At 48.6% G+C, this 20247-nt stretch overlaps 11 non-coding genes across 11 annotated transcripts; all 11 read right to left on the bottom strand.

Annotated features, from left to right (window-relative positions):
- Positions 1-5754: 5754 nt before the first annotated feature.
- Trnat-ugu (transfer RNA threonine (anticodon UGU)) lies at positions 5755-5826 on the bottom strand. Its single transcript has one exon. It is a non-coding gene; the product is annotated as a tRNA-Thr (tRNA).
- Positions 5827-6029: 203 nt separating this feature from the next.
- Positions 6030-6101, bottom strand: Trnat-cgu (transfer RNA threonine (anticodon CGU)). The gene has a single exon. It is a non-coding gene; the product is annotated as a tRNA-Thr (tRNA).
- Positions 6102-6166: 65 nt separating this feature from the next.
- On the bottom strand, positions 6167-6238 carry Trnat-cgu (transfer RNA threonine (anticodon CGU)). The gene has a single exon. It is a non-coding gene; the product is annotated as a tRNA-Thr (tRNA).
- A 67-nt stretch (positions 6239-6305) lies between these two features.
- Trnat-ugu (transfer RNA threonine (anticodon UGU)) lies at positions 6306-6377 on the bottom strand. The gene has a single exon. It is a non-coding gene; the product is annotated as a tRNA-Thr (tRNA).
- A 2382-nt stretch (positions 6378-8759) lies between these two features.
- On the bottom strand, positions 8760-8831 carry Trnat-cgu (transfer RNA threonine (anticodon CGU)). Its single transcript has one exon. It is a non-coding gene; the product is annotated as a tRNA-Thr (tRNA).
- A 206-nt stretch (positions 8832-9037) lies between these two features.
- Positions 9038-9109, bottom strand: Trnat-cgu (transfer RNA threonine (anticodon CGU)). Its single transcript has one exon. It is a non-coding gene; the product is annotated as a tRNA-Thr (tRNA).
- Positions 9110-9176: 67 nt separating this feature from the next.
- Positions 9177-9248, bottom strand: Trnat-cgu (transfer RNA threonine (anticodon CGU)). The gene has a single exon. It is a non-coding gene; the product is annotated as a tRNA-Thr (tRNA).
- A 67-nt stretch (positions 9249-9315) lies between these two features.
- Positions 9316-9387, bottom strand: Trnat-cgu (transfer RNA threonine (anticodon CGU)). Its single transcript has one exon. It is a non-coding gene; the product is annotated as a tRNA-Thr (tRNA).
- A 67-nt stretch (positions 9388-9454) lies between these two features.
- Trnat-cgu (transfer RNA threonine (anticodon CGU)) lies at positions 9455-9526 on the bottom strand. The gene has a single exon. It is a non-coding gene; the product is annotated as a tRNA-Thr (tRNA).
- Positions 9527-9593: 67 nt separating this feature from the next.
- On the bottom strand, positions 9594-9665 carry Trnat-cgu (transfer RNA threonine (anticodon CGU)). The gene has a single exon. It is a non-coding gene; the product is annotated as a tRNA-Thr (tRNA).
- A 6351-nt stretch (positions 9666-16016) lies between these two features.
- On the bottom strand, positions 16017-16088 carry Trnat-cgu (transfer RNA threonine (anticodon CGU)). The gene has a single exon. It is a non-coding gene; the product is annotated as a tRNA-Thr (tRNA).
- Positions 16089-20247: the final 4159 nt, after the last annotated feature.

The following is a 20247-nucleotide window of genomic DNA, read 5'->3' on the forward strand; positions in this document are numbered from 1 at the left end:
TTTACAGCAAACAAAAAATGATTGCCGCCAGTAAGGATTGACCTCGCCGCCTCTTGTTTACGAGACCACCACTCTACCACTGAGCTATAGCGGCCCCGACGACTTTCGTTGTTCCGTATTCCCCTTGTTTTATGCTTTATTTACAGCAAACAAAAAATGATTGCCGCCAGTAAGGATTGACCTCGCCGCCTCTTGTTTACGAGACCACCACTCTACCACTGAGCTATAGCGGCCCCGACGACTTTCGTTGTTCCGTATTCCCCTTGTTTTATGCTTTATTTACAGCAAACAAAAAATGATTGCCGCCAGTAAGGATTGACCTCGCCGCCTCTTGTTTACGAGACCACCACTCTACCACTGAGCTATAGCGGCCCCGAGGACTTTCGTTGTTCCGTATTCCCTTTGTTTTATGCTTTATTTACAGCAAACAAAAAATGATTGCCGCCAGTAAGGATTGACCTCGCCGCCTCTTGTTTACGAGACCACCACTCTACCACTGAGCTATAGCGGCCCCGACGACTTTCGTTGTTCCGTATTCCCCTTGTTTTATGCTTTATTTAGAGCAAACAAAAAATGATTGCCGCCAGTAAGGATTGACCTCGCCGCCTCTTGTTTGCGAGACCACCACTCTACCACTGAGCTATAGCGGCCCCGACGACTTTCGTTGTTCCGTATTCCCCTTGTTTTATGCTTTATTTACAGCAAACAAAAAATGATTGCCGCCAGTAAGGATTGCCCTCGCCGCCTCTTGTTTACGAGACCACCACTCTACCACTGAGCTATAGAAGGCTTTTTTTTTCTTTATTGCCGGTTTCAAACAAAATCCAGAAACAACGGTACATATGATAAAATCGCTGACTTCACTCAAGCCAGCGCTACATAACTAAAAACGGGGCATAGACAATACCTTTTCAAATTCATGCAACCATTCAGGAGTACATTTCTGACTCTTCCACATTTCTACAATATGTTGGGCACTCTCACAGAAACACTGCCTTGCTGGCCTTCCATCTACGTCACAGTGCCGAAACGCATTCGAGACCTCCATATTCCGTGGAGGACCAGCAACATCACTAGGTCGTAAGGCACTCCATTATAGTTTTGCACTGCCAGAAACCGTATGCCATAAGGGCTCAACGGAAACTCCTTTTTTAATGTTCGCTGAAGAACGTCCCACAAAAACACCCCATCCCAACAATCCAAGAAAATATGTTCCACCGTCTCGGGCTTTTACCACAAAGAACAGTCGACACCCCATGGCACAAACAGACCCTTTTCCAACATCCATGTTTTAAGTGGTAACACTCCACAGTGCAGTTTAAAGAAAAATGTTTTAACACCCGGGGGAATGGCCATAGCTTTTACACGTTTCAAAACGTTCTGCCCGGGGCCCACCGGAAACATGGATCGGTATAAAGGAACAGGAAAACAGATTTCAGCAAGGTCTTTATACAACTTTTTCTTCGACACGGCACTCAAGTACTCCATAGAGAACCGTACACAAAGAAATTGTGTTGCTTGTACAACTTCTTTTAAATACCCGTGTACTGCCCCATTGCAGCTTTGACAAGACGTAACAATAAATTGGGGCAATAGCCCGCCTAACATGACTTGAATAACAGTGCGCAGGAAGGGGTCCTTTACCTCGCGCAAGAAATAAAAACGATTCACAACTTGTCTCAAAAAAAGATGCGAGAGCGATAATCCGCCTTCGCGAACTCTTCGAAAAAGATTCGTCCTACTTGTCTTTTCCCAGGACGAGCCCCAAACAAAAACAGCCCAAACGCGATGCAGCCGCTGAACATTGGCGCGAGAACAGTGAATCACTTGCAAAACGTACCAAAGTTTCGCGAACAAAAATATGTTGCACACCGTTGCGCACGCAAACATCGACAGCGCACGCCCCTTCCCTTCCCACTTTTCCGCTTTATCACGCCACGCAGTCGTCTGGCTTCGCCAGTACGGGTCGCTATCTCTGTAGTTTTCAAGTGGAACGCCTAAGTATTTGACCGGCACAACCTGCCAGTTCATACCTTCAAAGACAGTAGCGGTTACGTCCCAATTGCCATGCCAGAATCCCAAGCACTTGCTCCAATTTACCCAGCTCCCAGTATATTCACAAAACGTCTTAAGCAACGCAACTGCAGTACTAATGCTTTTTCTGTCACGACAAAACAAAGCGATGTCGTCCGCGTATGCCAATACACGTACCTCGCATGCCTGCAACTGGAAACCATGAATACTATTGCTGTTTATTATGCTAGCGCAAAACGACTCGATGTACAAACAAAACAGTAAAGGGGACAGCGGGCATCCTTGCCGTACTGAACGCGTGACATATATTGGGCTGCTCACTGACTTATTTATTACCAGCCTTGTGGAACACTCCTTATACGCCAGTCTTACGCCCTCCGTTATTACTTTCCCTAGGTTTACTTTTTCCAAAATAGTATAGAGTAGCTCATGAGAGACCTTATCAAATGCCTTCTCAAGGTCTATTTGCAGCATGGCTACAACCTCATTCATGCCGTCACAACACTCGAGAATGCTCCGTGCTATGTGTATATTACTAGTTATAGACCTTCCTTTTATTCCACATGTTTGGTGTTCGCCTACTATGTCTATTATCACACTCTGTAACCTCCTTGCTAAGACTTTCATTAATATTTTATAATCTACATTCGTCAAAGATATCGGCCTATACGCAGTTACTTTTCTGAGCTCTTCTTTTACATCTCTTTTGTTTATGAGTACAGTGTGCGATTGTGAGAACGAAGGGGGCAGTCTTTCCAGTGTGTAGGCTTCTGAGTAAAGGTCACATAAAACTGTACTTAGGTTATTGCGGAAAGCTTTGTAGAACGCCGTGCACATCCCGTCAGGGCCTGGAGGCTTTCCCGGACTTAATTCATCGATAGCCTTCTTAACCTCTTCCACTGTAATTGGTACTTCTAAATTTTCTTTCACCTCTTCATCTATCGTCGACAAGAATCTTAAAAAATTGTCCTTAAACCCGTCTAAGTTTGCAGGTTGGCACGAAAACAAACCATCATAAAAATCACAAAAGGCATTGCTAATTGCTTGTTGTTCATTAAGAACCTGCCCTTTATACTATATTTCAGCAATAGAATTGCGGGTCGCGTATCTCTTTTCGGAGCTGAGTGCTCTCTTTGTAGGGGCTTCCCTTAACTTGAACTTTTCTGCACGGGCTCGCACTATCGCACCATGATATTTCTCTTGTTCTATAGCTTCTAACTGATGTTTCAAAGTTTTAATGTCTTCCTTGAACAGTCCAGGTGACTCGCACTCTAGTGCAGAAAGAGTCTCCAGGTTTCCTGTAAGCAGAACTTCCTTTTTTCGTTTATGATAATGTAAGGCAGTTGACCTTTCCAATGCTGTCATCTTAATATCTGCTTTAAAGTTCTCCCACTTAGAGGCACAGTCACATGTATCCTGTTCAAGGTTCCTGATCTTTTTCGTTACTTCTTTTACAAATTCTTCATCGTTCAATAATAAGCTCTTCATTTACCATAAATCCCAGTTGAACGTCTTTTTATCTTTGCGCTTTCCAATCAAGAACGACACTAGGCAATGGTCGCTGAACGACACAGGTGTAACACTATACTCAGAGCACTCCGGCGCAAGTTCTAACGACACATAAGCTCGGTCTGATCTTGCGTGGCTCGTTCCTTGAAAGTGATTGAACTGGATATGCGTCTTGCATTCCAACATATCCCCCACATCTTCCAAACCAAAATCTGCCGTGACACCATTCAATGCAATCGTGCTTCCATCGCGATAAGGAGTGCCACATGATTTATCGCGAGCCGAGCACACACAATTAAAATCTCCCAGTAACACAAGAGCCCGTTCTGTGTCAAGCCAGGCCTTCAACTCTTCAAAAAACACTTTTCTTTCGTCGACCTTTGTAGGCGCGTACACACAAACAATCCGCCATTCTTTTGACGCTAAAATAAAATCACAAATAACAAAGCGCCCATTTAAACTGGACGTAACGTTTTGCACTACTACGCCGCTGCTCCGACGTATTAAAATCAGACAACCTGCCGACAATCCCACCGCATGGCTGACACAGACTTCATAACTAGGACTAAACACACCCACCATCTTTTCCGTGCTTTGCTCGGTCTCTACTTTCGTCTCCTGAAATGCTACGACATCTAACTCCCTCTCCTTGATGATTCTGTACAACTGACTCTGACGTTTACGCTCGGAAAGGCCGCGTACATTAAGGGTGGCACAACGCAGATGATGAAATGAACACCGCGTGAATGTAAGATGAAGGCAAGTAACACACTGTTACACACACGTTTCAGGAACACTAGCCCCGCCCCCTTTTCTACCCCTCAAAAAAAGAAAAAATGTTGTCCGTGCCGTAACGCTCATTCGAAGACCTCCCGCGCAAAAACAGCAAACGTTTCACTTACGGAGGCTTCCCCGCCGCTGGTCCTCTGTCGTAAGGCGTGGTGTTGGGCTTTGGCTTGAAGCTTAGCGCCTCAGCATAACCCCGCCCACACTTGCCTTGACGTTGCCGGAGTCACCAGAGTCCTCACGCTTATTGTCCTCCTTACGCGGCCGCTAGACGGTGGCTTCCGGGTCGTCTCCGTGGCCGTCGCCGGCGTCACGCACTTCACGATTTAAGGCGGTGTTCGTCGAACCCGCCCCAACACACTCTTCACTTTTCGCGTCCAGCACAGGTGCCACCGGCGCTGGGTCGTTCTGGGAGGTCGACTGCTGCTCCACGGGAGCAGCATTTACGTCCTCCACGTCTGGTTCCGCCAAAGGGTCCCCGGGTGCGGACGCACCACCTCCGCCGGCTGCCGCAGCCTCCGCCTCCTCCTCGTCCATACGGTTTTCAGCCGCGTCCGCGTCTCCGACAGGTCCGGTGACATGTGCATACGTCCGCACGCACTGCGCCGCTTCGTGACCGAAGTGGCGGCAGACAGTGCAGCGCGGCACCTTGCAGTCGCGCCTCATATGGCCCGTCCCCGAGCAGCGGAGGCACTGCGGGCCCCGACCTGGAACGACCACGAGCGCCTGGCCGCCCGCAACCCGGAGCTCGTGCGGCAGGTCGTCGAGCCTCACGCCGGTGTTGAGCCCGAGGGTCACCGACCGCGTCGTCGAACCTTTCTCATTCATGCCCTTGACACGCCACCTCTCGCGTCCGATGTCGACGACACGGCCGTGAGGAAGCAGCGCCGCTCGCACGTCGTCGTCCGGCAGGTTGTACAGAATCCAGTGCAGTTTCATCCGCACATCCTGGTTCGCCGGATCGATGACGAGCCACCGGCGCTCCTTCACTTTCACGTCGGTGGCCGCGGGCATGCGCTTTACGCCGCTTTCGTCCCTGAATGTCAGGGCCCATACGTGGTTCATTTGATACGCCCCCAAGGCAAGCACCTCGGGGAGCAGTTCCAAACGAGCCAAAGTGTCCCTGAAATCTTCGACGCGATAAGGCCTCGCACGAACGTCCGCATGAAGAAAAATGGTGTTTAAAACACACCGACCTGTTGGCAGCATTGGCAAACTGACGGGATAATCTCTGGATTCCTGGCCAAAAAACCTGTTTCCGCGGCCAGACATGGCCGCATTCACCGCTCCTGAGGAGCCAATCACCCCGCGTCCGCACACTAGCGCGGCAGGAAGCAGAATGCTGAGCTATAGAAGGCCCCGACGACTTTCGTTGTTCCGTATTCCCCTTGTTTTATGCTTAATTTACAGCAAACAAAAAATGATTGCCGCCAGTGAGGATTGAACCCACGGCCCCTGGTTTACAAGACCAGCGCTCTACCACTGAGCTATAGCGGCCCCGATGACTTGCATTGTTCCGTATTCCCCTTGTTTTATGCTTAATTTACAGCAAACAAAAAATGATTGCCGCCAGTGAGGATTGAAACCACGGCCTCCGGTTTACGAGACCAGCGCTCTACCAATGAGCTATAGCAACCCGACGACTTCCGTTGTTGCGTATTCCCCTCGTTTTATGCATATTTTACAGCAAACAAAATCATCGCCGCCAGTGAGGATGGAACTCACGGACTCTGGTTTACGAGACCAGCGCTCTACCACTGAGTTATAGCGGCCCCGACGACTTGCGTTCTTGCGTATTCCCCTCGTTTTATGCTTAATTTACAGCAAACAAAATGATTGCCGCCAGTGAGGATTGAACTCACGGCCTCTGGTTTACGAGACCAGCGCTCTACCACTGAGCTATAGCGGCCCCGACGACTTTCGTTGTTCCGTATTCCCCTTGTTTTATGCTTAATTTACAGCTAACAAAAAATGATTGCCGCCAGTGAGGATTGGACTCACGGCCTCTGGTTTACAAGACCATCGCTCTACCACTGAGCTATAGCGGCCCTGGCGACCTGTATTGTTGCGGATTCCCCTTGTTTTATGCTTATTTTACAACAAACAAAATGTGATTGCCGCCAGTGAGGATTGAACTCACGGCCTCTGGTTTCGAGACCAGCGCTCTACCACTGAGCTATAGCGCCTTTTTTTCCTTATTGCAGCATTCAGACATAATACAGAAAAATCGGACACATAATAAAATCGCTGACTTCACTTAAGCCAGCGTTACATGATTAAAACGGGGCACAGACAGTACCTTTTTAAATTCCTGCAACCATTCAGGAGTACATTGTTTACTCTTCCACATTGCTGCAATACGTTGGGCACTCTCACAGAAATACTGCCTTGCTGGCCTTCCGTCTACGTCACAGTGCCGAAACGGCATTCGGGACCTCAATATTTCATGGAGAACCAGCAACATCACAAGGTCATACGGCACTCCATTATCGTTGTGCACCACTAAAAACCGAATGCCGTAAGGGCTCAACGGAAACTCCTTTTTTAATGTTCGCTGAAGAACGTCCCACAAAAACACCCCATCCCAACAAGCCAAAAAACATGTTCCACCGTCTCGGGCTTTTTACACAAAGAACAGTCCACACCCCATTGCACAAACAGACCCTTTTGTAACATCCATGTTTTAACTGGTAACACTCCACAGTGCAGTTTAAAGAAAAATATTTTAACACCAGGGGCAATGGCCATAGCTTTTACACGTTTCACAACGTTCTGCCCGGGGCCCACCGGAAAATGGTTCGGTATAAAGGAACACGAAAACAGATTTCAGCAAGGTCTTTATACAACTTTTTCTTCGACACGGCACTCAAGTACTCCATAGAGAACCGTACACAAAGAAATTGTGTCGCTTGAACAACTTCTTTTATATACACGTGTACTCTTTAATTGTAGCTTTGACATGACGTAACAATAAATTGGGGCAACAGCCTGCCTAACCTGACTTAAATAACAGTGCGCTGGAAGGGGTCCTTTACCTCGCGCAGGAAATAAAAATGATTCACCACTTGTCTGAAAAAAAGATGCAAGAGCGATAAACCGCCTTCGCGTAATCTTCGAAAAAGATTCGTCCTACTCGTTCTTTCCCAGGACGAGCTCCAAAAAAAAAGCACAAACGCGATGCAGCCGCTGAACGTTAGCGCGAGAACACTGGATCACTTGCAAAACGTACCAAAGTTTCGAGAACAAAAATATGTTGCACACCGTTGCGCGCGCAAACATCGACAGCGCACGCCCCTTCCCTTCCCACTTTTCCGCTTTATCACGCATTGCTGTCATCTCGCTTCGCCAGTACGGGTCGCTATCTCTGTAGTTTTCCTGTGGAACGCCTAAGTATTTGGGAGGCATAACCTGCCAGTTCATACCTTCAAACACACAAGCGGTCACGTCGCAGTTGCCGTGCCAGAACCCAAGCACTTGCTCCAATTTACAGAGCTCCCAGTATACTCACAAAATGTCTTAAGCAACGCAACTCCATTGCTAATGCTTTTTCTGTCACGACAAAATAAAGCGATATCTTTCGCGTATGCCAATACACGTACCTCGCATGCCTGCAACCGGAAACCATGAATGTTATTGCTGTTTATTATGCTAGCACAAAAGGACTCGATGTACAAAAAAAAGCGCAAAGGGGACAGCGGGCATCCTTGCCGCACTGAACGCGTGAAAGGTATTTGACGGCTCACTGACTGATTTATTACCAGCTTTGTTGAACACTCCTTATACGCCATTCTTACGCCCTCCGTTATTACTTTTTCTAGGTTTATGTTTTCCAAAATAGTATAGAGCAGCTCATGAGAGACCTTATCAAAGGCCTTCTCAAGGTCTATTTGTAGCATGGCTACAACCTCATCCATGCCGTCACAACACTCGAGAATGCTCCCTGCTATGTGTATATTACTAGTTATAGACCTTCCTTTTATTCAACATGTTTGGTGTTCGCCTACTATGTCTATTATCACACTCTGTAACCTCCTTACAAAGACTTTCATTAACATTTTATAACATACATTTGTTAAAGATATCGGCCTATACGCAGTAACGTTTCTGAGCTCTTCTCTTACATGTGTTTTGGGTATGAGAACAGTGTGCGATTGTGAGAACGAGGGTGGAAGTCTTCCTAGTGTGTACAGGTCACATAACACTGGACTTCACTGAGCTATAGCGCCCCGACGACCTGAATTGTTGCGTACTCTTCTCGTTTTATGCTTATTTTACAACAAAAAAAAATGATAGCCGCCAGTGTGGATTGTACTCACGGCCTCTGGTTTACAAGACCAGCGACCTACCACTGAGCTATAGCTGCCCCGACGACTTGCGTTGTTCCGTATATACCTTGTTTCATGCTTATTTTACAACAAACAGAAAATGATTGCCGCCAGTGAGGATTGAACTCACGGCCTCTGGTTTACGAGACTAGCACTCTACCACTGAGCTATAGCGGCCCCGACGACTTGCATTGTTCCGTACTCCCCTTGTTTTATGCTAATTTCACAAGAAACAAAAAACAATTGCTGCCAGTGAGGATTGAACTCCCGGCCTCGGGTTTACAAGACCAGCGCCCTACCACTGAGCTATGGCGGCCCCGACGACTGACGTTGTTGCGTATTCCCCTTGTTTTATGCGTATTTTACAACAAACAAGAAATGATTGCGGCCAGTGAGGATGGAACTAACGGCCTCTGGTTTACGAGACCAGCGCTCTACCACTGAGCTATAGCGGCCCCGACGACTTGCGTTGTTCCGTATTCCCCTTGTTTTATGCTTATTTAACAACAAACAAAAAATGATTTCCGCCAGTGAGGATTGAACTCACGGCCTCTGGTTTACGAGACCAGCGCTCTACCACTGAGCTATAGCGGCCCAGCGAACTTGCGTTGTTCCGTATTCCCCTTGTTTTATGCTTAGTTTACAACAAACAAAAAATGATCGCCGCCAGTGAGGATCGAACTCACGGCCTCTGGGTTACGAGACCAGCGCCCTACCACTGAGCTATAGCGGACCCGACGACTTGCGTTGTTCCGTATTCACCTTGGTTTATGCTTATTTTACAACAAACAAAAAATGATTGCCGCCAGTGGGGATTGAACTCACGGCCTCTGCTTTACGAGACCAGCGCTCTACCACTGAGCTATAGTGGCCCCGCCGACTGGCGTTGTTCCGTATTTCGCTTGTTTTATGCTTATTTTACAACAAACAGAAAATGGTTGCCGCCAGTGAGGACTGAATTCACGGTCTCTGGATTACGAGACCAGCGCTCTACCACTGAGCTATAGCGGCTTTTTTTTTATTGCCTGCTTGGCACATACATAGGACATGTAACACCCGTACACAAAATATTACGCACACATAAGCACTGGCCCTACTTGGGCAGTGCAACCCAAGCTTTCAGTGCAACCAAGCGATTCTTTCCAAGCAACCAAGCAATTTCAGTGCAACCAACCAATTCTTTCAGTGCAACCAAGCTGTCCAACAGAGGTAGCCACTCAGGCGGCTCTTTTTGAACCCGGTAAATTTCTCTCATGTACACCATACTCTCTTTGAAATAAACTCTCGCGGGCTGGGCGTCCACATGAGCATGTCTGTCAGCCATTCGTGTCTTCCAATTACTATGGAGACTCAGCAGCACAAACATATCATACGGCACTCCACCACTGCTTTGAAAGGCCAAGAAACGAATGCCATGGGGCGTTATCACAAGATCTTTTTTAAGCGTGCGCTTCAGAATGTCCCAGTGAAAAACGGAGTCTGAGCAGTCAATAAATATGTGGTCGATCGTTTCTGGCTTCAGACAAATGCGACAGTTAATGGACCAAGCCACAAATAAGCCTTTTTCTTGAAGCCGTGGTTTTACTGGGAGCGTGCCAGTATGCAATTGAAAGAAAAAACTTTTCACAGATGGTCGCACAGGCATTCTTTTCACTCGCTTCAACACATCCCTGCCACCCTCTCCTCTGTACACGGAGCGGTACAGAGGTTCGGGCGAGCAAACATCAAGCACATCCTTATACAATTGTTTACGAGAAACACTAACTAAATATTCAATGGAAAAACGGGCTTTAAGAAATTTGAAAGAATCGATTACCTCACGGAGGTAACCACGCACACGATTGTGTGTCACATCACTTGACGACACAACAAAATCGGATAGCTCATCTCGTAGGAACACTTGGACTACAGTTCGTAAAAATAAATCATTCTGGTCTCGCAAAAAAATATATCTCGCTACTACTTGTCTCACAAACAAATGTGCAAGGCCGATCCCTCCGTTTTTTACAGAACGGAAAAGATTTGTTCTACTGGTGCGTTCCCATGTTGAACCCCAGAGATAAAGTGCAAATACTCGGTGCAACGTTTGCACCGCACCCCTCGCCATTCACAATACCTGCAACACATACCACACTTTTGCGACAATAAAAAGATTACAAACAGTCGCCCGCGTAAACACAGACATACCACGGCCTCCCCATTTCGACGTTTTCTCGCGTGCCTGCTCAGTTTGCTTTTTCCAGTGTTCGGCAGGGTCCCGGTAGTACTCAAGCGGCACACCCAGGTACCTCGTGGGATCCACAGTCCATTGAACATTTTCATACACAGGTGGTGTGGTTTCCCACTCACCATGCCAGAAGCCCGAACACTTATTCCAATTTATGGTGCTGCCAGAAAGTTTACAAAAGGCTGTGACGTCCTTTACCGCCTCGTTGATGCTGTCCTGCTCTGTACAAAACACCGCAACATCGTCTGCGTATGCCAGAATCTTTACCTCAGTTGAGTGCAGTTTAAAGCCATTTATTCTAGTGTTGGTCAAAATCTTTAAACAGAAGGGTTCTAAGTACATTGCAAAAAGCAGTGGACTCAAGGGGCAGCCTTGTTTTACGGAAGATAGGACAGGAAAGCTAATACTTATATTCTTAATTTCTTCTTAACAATGACACTCGCACTGCACTGCTTGTACGCCATCTTAACTCCGTCTAAAATCACTGAGCCAACATTCACGTGCTTTAAAACACAAAATAACACTTCATGAGCTACACGGTCGAAGGCCTTTTTTAAATCGAGCTGCAGCATGGCGACACGACCGCTTATTGCATCGATGCATTCTAATATGCTGCGCGCTGAGTGCGTGTTCGTGAAAATGGTTCTCCCTTTAATTCCGCATGTTTGGTGGGGACCGGCTATGTCTTTTATTACTGTTTGCAGCCACCTCGCCAGTACTTTCCCGAAAATTTTATAGTCAACATTGGTGAGGCTTATCGGTCGATAAGCACTCACTGACTGCAGCTTGATTGGGTCTTCAGATTTTGGGATCAAAACAATATGTGTTTTTCGAAAAGACAAAGGCAGTTCTTTACACTCGTATGCTCTGTCAAGTACTCTGTACAGGGCCTCCGCTATTTCTGACCTGAGCGCCTTATAGAATGCTGCGGCTATTTCATCCGGCCCCGGTGACTTTCCCAAGCTAAGTTCATTAATCGCCGTCTCTATTTCAGCTTTGGTAATTGGAGCTTCCAGCTGTACTTTAATGTCTTCATCCAACTGTGGCAACAGTGTAAGAAAGGTACTTTTGTAATCACTCGTAACGTTTTTCTGAACACCCAGCATTTCGGTATAATATTCAACGAAAGCCCTCTCTATGATCTGTCTATCACTCGTAACTGTGTTCGTGTAACTTATCTCCTGAATTTCATTCCGTTTTGCGTAACTTTTTTCATCACTGAACGCCCGCCTGGTTGGCGTTTCCCCTCCCCACAATCGTTCGGCCCGTGCCCTTATCATGGCCCCTGGGTACCTTTCTGTATCGATAATCTCAAGCTCAGTTTTTATTTGTTTTATTTTTTTTTGTTTCTTCCTGGAACGATACTTTCCTGGTTTAAGAAAAAGTCTAGTTCGTCATGTAACTCGTTTTCTTTCTGCTTTTCACAATGGTGTGCAACGCAAGCTTTTTCTATTGCGGCTATCTTGACATTGTTCCTAAAGTCTTCCCACTTAACGATGACATCTTCATTATCTACGTCGAGCACTTTTTGAAGCATATTCTTTACTTGAGCCAAAAAATCTTCGTCCGAAAGAAGCTTCCCGTTCAAATTCCATAGGTTCCAAGTGAAGGTGGGCTTTGTTATTTTTGTACCCACGACAATCGATTGATTGTGGGGTTTAACGCGCCGACGCAACGAAGGCGATGAGGCGCGCCGTAGTGGAGGGCTCCGGATTAATTTTGACCACCCTGGGGATCTTTATCGTGCGCCGAAATCTCGTACACACGGGCGTTTTTGCTTTTCGCCTCCATCAGAAAAGCGGCCGCCGCGGCCGGGAATCGAACCCGCGACCGCGTGCTCACCAGCGCAACGCCTTAGCCACTGAGCCACCGCGGCGGGTTACCCAGGACAATCGAAACTAAAGTATGATCACTAAAAGACACATTTTTAACTTCATAACTGTTGCAAAGTTGTATTAGACTACAGGACACGTATTCTCTATCTAATCTGGCGTGGCTCTAATTTTGAAAGTGCGTAAATTGCGTCCGCAGCATAGTACGTGACCTACGTCACTCAAATTATGTTCCTGGGTAAGTATACCTAAAAGAAGCGCGGTTGCGTCCGGGGCGGGCTGTTTTTTTACTCTATCCTCGGCCCAACTCACACAATTAAAATCCCCCAAAAAGATCATCTGTCTATCACACTCGAGATAGACTTCAATGTCTTCAAAAAATCTTTTACGCTCATTTTCTTTGTTGGGTGCATAAATACAAACTATCCGCCACGCGCACTGGCAATACACAAAATCACACACAATCACTCTGCCGTCTTCGCTTACTGTTACACTCTCCTCGCAAACGCCCAAGCTGTTGCGGATGAGGAGTGCGCAGCCGCCGGACGTGCCAACGGCATGGCACACACAAACGTTGTAACGCGCCCTGAAAGGCGAAATCATCAGCTCTGTCTGTTCAACGCCGCCTGTATTAACATTGCCTGACGCGTCGCGCGCTTTTCAATGGGAAGGGTAGGGACGCTTAGTTCAGGCACTGATCCGCTATGTGGCGCGTGCCGGCGGACATCACGCCTTACGTCACTGCTCGCGAGTCGCGAACGCTGCACCCACTTCTACGACGTGTGTCTGTCAGCTTGCCTGTTGGGCTTCAAAGGCCGTTTCGCTTACATCTTAGCCGCGACGGGGCGCTAGTTCTGTGGCGCACTGGGGATCTCGTTCAACGGGTCGCTCGCTTCATACTTGCTGCATTTTTTCGAAGATAAAGACGGAGGCGGACTGAAATAGTGTAAGAACATACTGATTGTCGGGTAGACATATATTTTCTGCTGGGGCAGCCATTATTTTACTGATATTTTTCTTTCTGGAGTATTTAGAGAAGAAAAACTTGCGTGCACGTTTTTTTGTTCAGGCGCTCACTTCTACGATTACTTTCCAATAATATCACGTGCCTTTACTGTAAACTTCCGAAAATTATAGGAAACAAAAGGATAAGCAGCTGGGATCCCGCCACGCTGTCCGGGTTCTTTTACAGTACAGTCCTCAATTTTAGAAGTGCGTACCGATGCGGAGTGCGAACAGCGGGGTCAAAACAATACCTAAATGCGGAGGGGATAGAGGTGGGATGCCCCACTCAGAAAATTTCAGGGTTTGTGATCCGAGTAGATAAGCGCGCAAAGCCGGCATCAGCCTGCGGCAGCGCAAGGGATTTTGCTTCGTGACAAAGGAAGTTTTATCAGTGACAGACCAAGACAGACAGGCATGGTGACAAACAAGAAGGCGTAGGAGCGCCGCACCGGGAACGCTTAACGAACTTTCCACTATTTTGCATAGTTTCCGAGAAGCGGCGCTGGCTGGCGGACACAAAAGCACGCTGGAAGGCTACGGAGCGGGGAAGGGTAGGAGAGAGCAACAGGAGAGTGGCTGTTTGGCCATTTTTCGCTCACGCGTTAGGCACTGTCTATACAGGCGGCGTTGGTCTGTTGCTCACTTTCTACCTTCGTTTCCTGCACTGCGATTATGTCGATATCGTTTTCGAGCAAAATGCGGCTAAGCTGATACTGGCGTCTTTTTGACGCCAAGCCCCTCACATTTAAAGTGGCTATTTTTAGAGCATTTTTTAGTTTCGCAGCCATAAAAGATTAACGGGTCAACAGAACAGAGTGGCGGGTTTTATACACCAAAGGAGCCGAAGAAAGGCTAGTACGATGAATAAGATGCACCACTACTTCTGCGTCTAGCATACGCGGAAAACCACCTTAATCAACTCACACACCATTCTCGGCCCAGTCCGTGCTGCTACGGGGGCCTTTGCCCCGGCGGTTTCCTCTCCAGCGTTATGTTGGGCTTTGGTTTAAGTGAAGAGCGCCGTCCTCCTACTGCTGCTTTCGGTGGCGGTTCTTCATTCGTCGCAAAGAAAGTTCCTTCCTCCTCACACTGCTCGCGTGCACGCTTCACCGCTGCAGCCCCGTTTTCCACCGCACCTTCCTCCATTGCCTCGTACTGCTCCGAAGCTGAAGCTCCCCCCCCCCACCCCGTAAGCTCACCTTCATGTTGCTTGTCAGATGAGCTGACCGCTTCGGGCACCGGGAGGCTGGCTGTAGCCTCTCTGTCGGCATCGTTAGGCACTGTTACCTCGGCGTTCGAGACAGGGGCTTCACTGCGGAGGTAGGCTCAGGGGACGTAACCTCTCGGGAAGGCACGATGTCCTCTCCTTTCGCGGCGTCCTCGGCGTCGGCGGCATCCATTATGTATTTCGCCTCACAGTCACCTTTCGTCGGTCCAGTCAAATTGGCATAAGTCCGCACACACTCACTCTCGTCGCGGCCAAAGCGCCTGCCGCTAGCACACCGCGGCACTCGGCACTCACGCCGAATGTGGCCGCTCCGTTGGCAGCGCAGGAAGACTGGAACCCGGCCGGGAACCACGACGAGGGCTTGCTCCCCTGCCACACATAGTTGTTGCGGGAGGTCGTCGGCGCTGACGCCTGCTTTCAACCTTAGGGTGACCAAGCGTGTAGTCGACGACTGTGCCGTGCAGCCTTGGACACGCCAGCGGTCTCTGGTCACGTCAGTGACCTTGCCGTATGGCCCCAGGGCAGCTCGTATTTCGTCGTCGGGGACGAAGTGGAGAACCCAATGGAGCTTCAAACGGACTTCCTGGTTACGCGGGTCGATGACGACGCATCGACGCCCCTTGACCTGCACTTCACCAGCGGCGACCAACTTCTTTGCTCCGTCAGCGTCCTTGAATGTTACCGCCCACACATGGTTCATCTGGTACGCCCCCAAGGCGATAACCTCGGGGAGCAGTTCCAGACGAACCAGCATGTCGCGAAAATCTTCCACTTTGTAGGGCCTGGCTTTTACGTCAGCGTGCACAAAAATCGTATTGAGGGCAGTTGGTCCTGAAGGTAGGTGGGGCAGAATAACTTCGTAATCCTGGGAAACACTGTTCACTTCCGTTGACCTGTTACCGCGGGCCGCAGGGCCCGCCAAAACCGCTCCTTTCACGGAGCTCGCCATCCTGCGTTCGCACTGCGCAGCGGCCGGAAACAGAATCCACTGAGCTATAGCGGCCCCGACGACTTGCGTTGTTCCGTATTCCCCTTGTTTTATGCCTTTTTTACAACAAACAAAAAACTATTGCCGCCAGTGAGGATTGAACTCACGGCCTCTGGTTTACGAGACCAGCGCTCTACCACTGAGCTATACCGGCTTTTTTTTTGAAGCTTTATTTAAAATCGGGTGCTATGTACATAGTAAAAAGGCAGTATTTGCCTTTATACATCAGAGACCGTTGACATAACAGAGTACACTCAGCGAAGTGCAACACACAGATACACTGGTTCATCTTGAAATCACGGATGGACGCGTCTGTGCAATTGCGCCTCCATTACTTTCCACTTGCTGGATAGCTCGTCGTCTGCACTTTTTAACAGAGAGCTGGTGTAGGCAAACGCGTCACAAAAATGCATCCACGCGGACTTTGCTCCCTCCAAACAAAGGACGTGATCCGTGCGAGACCGCCAAATTGCATACAATCCCAACAGCAGGACAATTTCCACACATTTGTCATTTCGGAATTCCTCACTTGAGAGAAACTTCACATCTTTCCAAGTTGGATACAGAGAAATTCCAAATGCTGATCTGACCTCATGCCAGAAATGCGCTGCGTTCGTGCAAAAGAGGAACACGTGCTGAAGGGACTCTGGGTAAGGGCAGAGATCACAGTTGGTTGACCACGGAACAAATAAACCTTTGTTTGCCAGCCATGGCTTTACCGGCAGAACTTCCACGCGAAACCTGATAAAAAAATCCTTGACGGCGACCTTAACAGGAAGCAGTGGTAATCGTTTCAAGACGTCTGACACTAATGTACTATCCATTCGTGACCGGTACAGCGCAGCTGGAAAAAGCATGTCAATCGTGTCCCAGTACAGTGATTTTCTTTTCCCTTCCATTAAGTAGTCCCGTGAGAACCTCTCTTCGAAAAACCGGACCGCCTCTTCCAGCTCCCTGTAAAACTTTAGCACTCGTGACCTTGGTCCTACACCAGCATCTTCAAGCCAGTCTCTCAAAAACCCACAGCCCAGCTTAGCAAATGAGTTCAACATTAGAGGCCTATTCTGCCTGCGAAAAAAAAGGTACCTCTGAACTTTGAGCTTTACCTCAACATTGACCAATCCCAGGCCACCTTTGGCTAAACTTAGAAACAGGTTACTCCTCCTCATTCGTTCAAAACGAGACTCCCAAATAAACGTGGCAAAGAATCTATGCACTCGATTCACATCGGCTGGTAGGCATGGCATCACTTGAGCAGCATACCAAACAGCAGGAAAGAAAACTGTGTTGCCCACAAACGCACGATTTCCAAGTGGTATGGTTCTCCCATGCCACGCACGCACCTTTGCTGCTAGTCCGTTTAGACTGATGGTGTTTTGTCCATTTTGAAAATGGGTGGTATCAAAACAAACGCCGAGATACATGCCGACTTGCTCAGACCACTGCATGTCCAAGAAGCTCGTTGGCTTGGCGTCCCAATCACCCAACCATGCACACGATTCACTTTTGCACCAGACACATTGCAGAATTCCGACAGATGTTGCACCGCTTTGCGCATCTCCCCTTTGGAAGCACACACGAGGGTCAGATCATCAGCATAGGCGAGCACTTTCACGGTCTCGTCTGCCAGGCTGACGCCATCGACAGTATTGTCGTTCAGAATGGAACGACAGAGAGGTTCAAGGTAAAGTGCGAAAAGTATCGGTGACAGCGGACATCCTTGTCGCACCGACCTGTTGACGAGTATCTTGTCCGTTGTTTGTCCGTTGATGACAAGGCGCGTTGACACCTCCCTATAGCAAATGGCGATGTACTTCAGAAGACGTTCCCCGATGTTGCAAGCTTTAAGCAGCCCAAAAAGAAATTCGTGATCAACACGGTCGAAGGTCTTACTTAAATCCACCTTTAGCACCGCGGCCTTGTCGCCGTGTACCGATGTTGTTTCACACAGCACGCGCATTGTGTGCAGATTATCCGAGAAGCGCCGCCCTTCGATACCATATGCTTGGTGGCCCCCTATGACCTCACTGAGCGCTACGTCGAGTCGCTTCGCCATAATTTTTGCCAGCAATTTGTAATCAGTCGTCAGAAGGCTGATGGGGCGAAAGTCACCCGGGGTCGGGACACGGTTGGAGTGCTTTTTTGGGATTAGGACCGTCAGGCCTTGCCTCATGGAGGGAGGCATCAGATCCCGCTTCAGTATGTTTTCGTACACGGAACAAAGAATTGGTACCAAATCCGATGCAAACTTCTTGTAGAATGCACTTCCTAGGCCGTCGATACCGGGCGTTTTCCTAGGCTTCAGCTTTTTAATGGCCCATTCAACTTCAGACTCGGAAATGCTTTCATTTGTTTCCTCTCTAATATCATCGCTGACCTTTGGCAACAGATCAGCATAATTAAACGCGCACCCCCGACTGTGTACGCCATCTTTCTCTTCGAACAGACTTTTGTACATCCCTGTGAACGCCCTTACAAAGTCGTCTTGGCTGGTAAGAGTGTCGTCGCCATCTTGCACCGCCTCTATTCTGTTTCGTGCAGCATGTTGCCTTTCTTTCGTTCTAAAAATCTTGATCGGTTCCTCGTCCCTCTGTTGTGCTTCGAGTCGACAACGAATCATAGCGCCTTTATAGTCGGCTTCCAAAATTGATAGGAGCTGTCCTTTGCATTCTCTAATATCTGTCATAAACTTTCCCGGTTCGGAATTTTCCGCTTCAATGAGACTTCGAAGCGTGCGCATTAAAACGTTTTTTCTTTCCCTTTTTAGAGCCGCTTTTTCCTGCCCTTTCGCCACAAGAAACAATTTGCACTCTTCTTTCACTTCTTCCCACGCTATGGCGTTTACCCCGCCCCGCTCGCGTACCTGCGTGATTATAGCTTTGATCCCTGAGACCACATCCTCCTCGTCTAAAAGGCTTTCGTTAAGTTTCCATAATTGCCAAGAAGGTTTGGCAGTTTGCTTGGTCCTTCGGTGGTCGCCGTTCTCAAACGTGACAGTGACAAAGCCGTGGTCAGAGAACGCCACTGGCGTTACTCGGGAGGAGACGTTCATGCACATAAGCTCACTAGATACGTACACGCGATCTAGTCGCGCATGGCAGTCCCCCTGCCAGTGCGTGAATGCAGGGGCGAGGGCTGGTGTGCCATCTGCTACGTCCTGCAAGTCAAAATCGCGTAAGAGCTTTTGCAACTCCTTCAAACTGGGGTCAGCTGGCCTTCTTTTTGAGCAGTCACGCGCCTGCAGTTCGCAGTTGAAGTCACCTGCGAGAACGGTGCGGCATGGGGTGTCAAGATACTGCCTGAGCTTCGTGAAATATTCTGTTCGTTGCGGCGGGTCATTTGGTGCATGGATTGAGATAAGCCTGTATTGCTCGCCACGAAGTATTAAATCGACACTGCAAACACGCCCGCTGTGATCCCTTTCATATTCAGGATGCACGGTTAAAGCCGGCCTTTTCCTTATCATGATTGCACTTCCTGCGCTGCGCCCGCACGCGGGCGAGAAGTGACAGTGAAAGCGATTGCGAAAGAATCGAGCCGCGCTATCTAGCTGCTCGTTTGAGGCTAATTTTGTTTCTTGAAGGAATGCTATGTCGATTCCTTCCTGCAAAAGCTGGTTTAAGAGCCACTGCTTGCGCATACGGCCTACAAGGCTTAGGCAGTTGAAGGTTGCGAGTTTTAGGAAGGGCATTTGCAAAAAATAAAGATTCTTTTTCTTTTCTTTCTATTTGCGAATGGGGCGCCTAGTTACGTTGCCCGGTTAAACGGAACGCTTTCGACGTCGTATTTCTATGGGTACGCGTGGCGCGGGGTTAAAGCGAGCCCTTCTTTTAGTGGGCGCGTTCCACTTATTCTTTACATGAGCGGTTTTCCTTCCTGACGCCTCATTTAGTTCATCTTCTGCTTCTGGTTCAATCGGCGACAAGGCTGGAAATTCAGTCACTTCCTCCGCTTCCCTTCCTGACAGCGCAGTTTCCTTCGCCTGTTCTCGCGAGACTTCATATTGCGGCTCTACGCCTATCACGCTGTCTTTTGTGGTCGACGTAGTCGGCATGCTGACAGAAAGTTCGTTTTGCGGGGTTTTTTCGGGCTCACCATATTCTCCGGGTTTCCGAGGCGCCTCCATTGACACCTCAGGAGGTGGCGAAGCTACAGGCGGGCTTTGCGTTGTCTCCAACGTCGGCTGGTCTTCGTGCAGTGGGGGGGAGGCCGCTGCCTCCTCAGCTTCTTCCTCATCCATAACTGCTTCTGTGTCTTCCTCCTCACTCTTGCCTCCCGTGACCATCGCGTAGGTCTTCCGGCAATCCGGAGCC

This window comes from Haemaphysalis longicornis, unplaced genomic scaffold, assembly GCF_048455015.1.
Source record: "Haemaphysalis longicornis isolate Haplotype H1 unplaced genomic scaffold, Haemaphysalis longicornis Haplotype H1 scaffold_14, whole genome shotgun sequence".
NCBI lineage: Eukaryota > Metazoa > Arthropoda > Arachnida > Ixodida > Ixodidae > Haemaphysalis > Haemaphysalis longicornis.